The following is a 6,316-nucleotide window of genomic DNA, read 5'->3' as shown; positions in this document are numbered from 1 at the left end:
GTCAGGATATCAGCAGTGCAGTCCAGTGGCAAACACCAAACACGAATCAGCATCTGCCCTCCATCCATTCAGCAATCACCACCACTCATGAATCAGCAACTGAAGCTCAATCCCGAAGAATCCGAAAGGGTTGCCAACCTGCCAGAGGCCGAGGAAATGGCAAGAAGCTGCAGGAACCTCAGGACAAGTCCTTTGGTGAGTTTCTTTTTATGACGTCACCACAGGCAGAGCTCAGCAATGCAATATAGGGCAAACCAATACATGCGTGTTGTCAGCAAAGAATAGTGAGGCAGAGCAAAGCAAAGCAATGTTCTAGCTCCCACTGTCGGGGGGGGGGTCATATTTACATCCCTTCATCACGCATCCTTTCACCTGTGTCTGCTTCAGCAAAACATTCTTTCACATGTCTGTCTAGCAAAACATCCTTTCACCCGTGTGCCCTAGCAAAACATCATTTGACATCACTGACTTTCCAGTGAAACCAAAAGTTTCCACTTCAAAAGCATGTGGTGAAAAGAATCCTATGCAACAAACTGCGCTGGCAAAGTTAAATATCCACGTGCAAAATAATAAAATTAGATTTACATCTCTCCTTTTGAACACAAATCGATTCAAATTGGATCCAAGGCCTTAATTTAAGAATGGAAACGTCTAGAAGAAAACATAAGGAATCCTCTGCAAGACACTGGGGTCGGCAAGGACTTTCTGAGCAGAATACCAAGGTGACAGGAACTCGTCCTGAGCGTTAAAGATGGCACAACACACAAATAAAGAGTTTCTATACAGTAAAAGGAACTACTAGAAGCTGGGCATGGCTGTACCAACCCCTTGAGGAACACACAGATCTCAATGAGTTCAAAGCCAGCTGGTTTACATATATCAAACACAAAACAAAACAAAAATCAACCCCCCCCACACACACAAAACAAACCACCAAGGGACTTATATATCCAGGATTCACAATGAACTGCAGGAATTACATATCAAGGAAAGAAAGCTACCAGTCAACAAAGGGGCAGTAAGTTGACTAGAGAGTTTTCTGAAGAAATACAATGGACAATAATTGCTTTTAAAGATGTTCGGTATCCCTAGTCATCAGGGAAATGCAGTTTAAAACTACTCTGAGACACGTCTTGGCTCCAGTCATGGCTGTCATCAAGAGCGTGGAGGATGTGGTAAGGACGGGGAGGGAAAGGGACTCTTACTCACTGTTGGTAGGACTGCAAATTAATACAGTCATTGTGGAAATCAGTTTAGAGAGTCCTCAAAAACACCAAAAAAAACCCCACCCCAGAACTACCATATAATTCAGCTATCTCACTCCTGGGCACACACCCAGGGGGCGCCATCCCCTGCTGTGAAGATATTAGCATCCTCATGTTTACTGCTGCTACTCCATGGGGACCCCCTTGTGATGGTGTGTATATGCTTGGCCCAGGGAGTGGCACTATTAGGAGGTGTGGCCTTGTTGAAGTAGGTTTGTCACTGTGGGCATGGGCTTTGATACCCTCCTCCTAGCTGCCTGGAAGTCAGTCTTCTCCTGTTTGCCTTCGAAACAAATGTAGAATTCTCAGTTCCTCCTACACCATGCCTGTCTGGATGCTGCCATGCTCCTGCCTTGATTACAATGGACTGAACCTCTGAACCTGTAAGTCAGCCCCAATTAAATGTTGTCCTTATAAGAATTGCCTTGGTCATGATGTCTGTTCACGGCAGTAAAACCTGAACTGAGACACCCCTAAACATCACAGCTATTGCCAAATCTATTGGTGTTCTCTACAACTTGATGGTAAGGCTCTATAACTGTTCAACACTTATTTCTGGCATTAAACATGGAGAAGTTGATTGGATGCCCAAGTAGAAGCTGGACCCCTATTGACTTTCATGCATAATACTAGAATATAATCTGCATACTACTGGAGGAGAAAGGCCATTCTAGTATCAATCAGCTACAAACCCTGTGACCTTCAGTAGTGACCTGCCTGCAGCTATATTGGTGTTATAGTGGTACAAGCGTTATGGGAATAACCAGTCACTTTATGATTGGATTTGAGGTTCACTCTGTAAGACGGAACTCACACCTGATACGGTTAAAGTGGTCAAGAACTTGAGACTAGATACTTGAGACTAGATAGGTCAATGGGCTAGGGGCAAATTTACTGCTATTATTCTTCTCAAGGAATATAGCAATAAAATGACACCCCCCCCAGGTTGGGAAGTGTTACAAATCTTTAATTGCAGCACTCAGGAGACAGAGGCAGGTGGACCTCTGAGTTTGAGGTTAGTTTGGCCTACAAAGCCAGTTCTAGGACAACCAGGGCTACACAGAGAAACCCTGTCTTGCCGGGCGTGGTGGCCTTTAATCCCAGCACTTGGGAGGCAGAGGCAGGCGAATTTCTGAGATCGAGGCCAGCCTAGTCTACAGAGGGAGTTCCAGGACAGTCAGGACTACACAGAGAAACACTGTCTTGAAAAAACAAACAAACAAACAAACAAACAAAACCCTGTCTCACAAAACAAACAAAACCTAAAAGAACCTTAATTACACACTGCTACTCTTCTACATAGATCAGTCTTTGGAGTAACCACATCAGAGAAACTTTTTCTTGCAGAAGATGGAAATTAATATGGAGACCCATAACTGGAAAAAGTACAAAGAGAGAAACTTTGGAGCACTCAGTGCTAAGTGGAATCCCAAGCCCTAAAGGCTCAGGGTCTACTGGGAAGGAACAGTGGAAAGATTGTAAGAGCCAGAGTCAATGAATGTCTCCAAGGGAACAGTGTATTCTTGACATAGCCTTCAGAGACTGTGGCAACATACGCAACATACACTAGACCTGAGGAAATTCAAGCTAGACAGGTCCTGGCTAAGATGGGGAAGTGAACACAGGCTTCTATCCCTAACCAGGAAGCTGTCTGCAGTTGATACCTTCTGACAAAGGGAAACTCAGTTTTCTCCAATGGATATCACTGGGTATATCAACCACACCCCAGGAAAGGCCCCATGCCCACAAGTAGTCAGTTGGCCAAAACAAAATGAATGCAATGGTACTTTTGTGTGTGGACTTTATTTTATTTGCTTTATTTTTGTTTTTTTTCCTTATTGGTCTTTTGCTTGTTTCTTTTCTTTTCTTTTTTTTTTTAAAGGTACGAAATTGTATTTTTTTTTAAGATTTTTATTTATTTATTATATGTAAGTACACTGTAGCTGTCTTCAGACACTCCAGAAGAGGGCGCCAGATCTCGATACGGATGGTTGCGAGCCACCATGTGGTTGCTGGGATTTGAACTCTGGACCTTCGGAAGAGCAGTCGGGTGCTCTTACCCACTGAGCCATCTCACCAGCCCCGCTTGTTTCTTTTGATTTTAGTTTTGTGGATTTTATTTTTATTTTTTGGTTTGTTTTTTGAAAGAGAAAGAAGAAAGAACATAAAGTTGGGTGGCTAGGGAGGTGGAAGATCTGTTCAAATGGAATCAAAATACATTGTATGAAAAATTTCATATTAAGAAAAGAAAGAGGGTGGCCAGGAAGGATGCAGTGCAGGCAGAGGCCACACGAGCTGTGAAAGAGGATATGAGGGCAATCGTTCTGGTGTCAACTACATCATGGTTTTTTTTTTTTTTTTCTTTTGTTTTTTTTTTTGTAGTGGCTAAGTGCATAAAAGTGTAGTTGACCGCTAATGCTTAAAATCATGAGGGAAGCCCCACAGCTTCAAAGTGGCCATTCTAACTGCAAGATCTATCTGCAACTGACACCTCAATAGAGACCTGCCTGCAAGGTACACTGGTGTAACCCTGGCACAAATGTTATGGGACTAGCCAGTCACTTTCTGATTGGATTTAAGGTTCACTCCGAGAGATGGAATTTATACCTGGTTCATAGAGTTTGGGGTTGGGCAAGGGTTTATTTGGACGGCTACTTTAATTTAGCAGTGTGATATTTTTCTTTGTGAGTTCATTACTATATAATGATTTTAATTAAAAAAAAAAAAAGGAAAGCTGAGCCAGGCATGGTGGCACACACCTTTAATCCCAGCACTTGGAAGGAAGAGGCAGGTGGATTTCTGAGTTCAAGGCCAGTCTGGTCTTCCACAGAGTGAGTTCCAGGACAGCCAGGGCTACACAGAGAAACCCTGTCTCAAAAAACCCAAAAAGGGAGAGAGAAAGAGGGAGAGAGAAAGAGAGAGAGAGATAGAGGGAGAGATAGAGGGAGAGGGAGAGGGAGAGGGAAAGAGAAGAGGGAGAGAAAGGTGACAGAAAAATTAGCTTCACACATGGAGTGTGAAGACTGTCATTCTGAAGACTTCAACTTGTGAAGTTGTGGCAACAAAACCAACCAAACAAAACAGAGGGAGGAGGGAGGCTCTGATAACTGTGGTAGAGAGACCAGGACCAGGCATTCTCTTTGAAAATGAGTCAAAAGATAGATATTGAGGGGGGTGTGGATGTGGGCTCAGTTGCTAGTGTGGTTAGCTAGCATCCATGATGTCTTAGGTTACATCTCCAGCACTAAATAAACCCGCCGTGATGTAACTGGAGAGCTGGGCTGGGCCAGTTGTGCCTTTAATCCCAGCACTCAGGAGGTACAATCAGGGGGATCAGAAATTCAGGGTCATCTGTGGGCTACATGATAAGTTCCAGGCCATCCTGGGATATCTGAGACCCTGCCTTGCAAAAAAGATTCTTGTAGCCTGCAAACTGCAATGAGCGCCCCCCTCCCTCAAAGAATATAAGATTCTAAAGCAAACTGCAAAATTGATGTTTGACACAGTCAATCCTTGACCCTTTCTACAATTTCCATTTAATTTAAATGTGTTCTGTTAAAAACTACAATTTAAACGTGTTCTGTTAAAAACTAAAAGACATTCTCACTGGGCACGATGATACACATCTTAGTTCAGAGAGGCAGGATCTCTGTGAGTTTGTGGCTAGCCTGATCTACCCAGCAAATTCCAGAACAGCCAGGGTTACTGAGGAGAGGCCCTGTCTCAGAAAGGCTTTTGTTTTTAAAATATAATCTTAACTTCTTATCCCCACTTCCCAGAAGGAGGGAGCTAGAGACCTGGACGGAAACAATGTTCCCGTTCAATTAGTAGTTATGACAATTTTCTTAGAGAGTAACACAGAAGAGTTAGTGAGCAACGGTTGCTGCGTCCTTGGCTGGCGTCAGAAAAATGGCTACAAACTTTCTAGTGCACGAGAAGATCTGGTTTGACAAGTTTAAATATGATGATGCAGAAAGGAGATTCTACGAGCAGATGCACGGGCCTGTGACCTCGGCTCTCGCCAGGAGAATGGTGCCAGCGTGATCCTCTGAGACATTGCAAGAGCCAGAGAGAACATCCAGAAATCCTTGGCTGGAAGCTCAGGCCCTGGAGCCTCCAGTGGACCTGGTGGAGACCACANTGAGCTCATTGTGAGGATTACCAGTCTGGAAGTGGAGAACCAGAACCTTCGAGGCATGATGCAAGATTTGCAGCAGGCCATTTCCAAGTTGGAGGCCCGGCTGAGCTCTCTGGAGAAGAGTTCACCTACTCCCCGAGCCACGGCCCCACAGACCCAACATGTCTCTCCTATGCGTCAAGTGAAGCCCCCAACCAAGAAAGGAGCCACACCAGCAGAGGACGATGAGGACAATGACATTGACCAGTTCCGCAGTGACGAGGAGGAAGAAGATAAGGAGGCTGTCCGACTACGGGAGGAGAGGCTACGCCAGTATGCAGAGAAGAAGGCCAAGAAGCCCACACTGGTGGGTGGCCAAATCCTCCATCCTTTTGGATGTTAAACCTTGGGATGATGAGACTGACATGGCCCAGCTAGAGACTTGTGTGCGTTCCATCCAATTGGACGGGCTGGTTTGGGGGTCCCCCAGCTCGTGTCTGTTGGCTATGGTATCCGGAAGCTGCAGATCCAGTGTGTGGTGGAGGATGACAAAGTGGGCACCGACTTGCTCGAGGAGGAGATCACCAAGTTTGAGGAGCATGTGCAGAGCGTCGACATCGCAGCTTTCAACAAGATCTGAATGTCCGAGAGTGTGTGGTTTCATGTGTGTGAGGACCTGCTGAGATTAAAGACTGAGACTCTGCAAAAAAAAAAAAAAAAAAAAAGAGTTAGTGAACAAGGCGGCAGACTGTGACTGGTCCAGGAGCTGTAGCTGACAGTCCTTGGGTCCCTCCTCACCACCCGTCTCCAGCAGCACTTAGGTCAGAGCTGTTTCCAGTAAGAGAATCTGAAGCTTTATTTCCTAAGTGTCTACATCCAGAGCTGCCCTGGCCCTGCTGCTTAGCAGCGTCATCCCTTAGGTCATCAGTAGCTG

The 6,316-nt window shown here is 45.1% G+C and overlaps 1 pseudogene; it reads left to right on the top strand.

The window, feature by feature from the left end:
- The first annotated feature begins 5,174 nt into the window (after nucleotides 1–5,174).
- LOC110291618 lies at nucleotides 5,175–6,107 on the top strand (annotated as a pseudogene).
- The last annotated feature ends 209 nt before the right edge of the window (nucleotides 6,108–6,316 follow it).

Source organism: Mus caroli, chromosome 3 (genome assembly GCF_900094665.2).
Source record: "Mus caroli chromosome 3, CAROLI_EIJ_v1.1, whole genome shotgun sequence".
NCBI lineage: Eukaryota > Metazoa > Chordata > Mammalia > Rodentia > Muridae > Mus > Mus caroli.
Note: the sequence above shows the minus strand (reverse complement) of the source record. Positions and strands in the feature narration are given on the sequence as shown.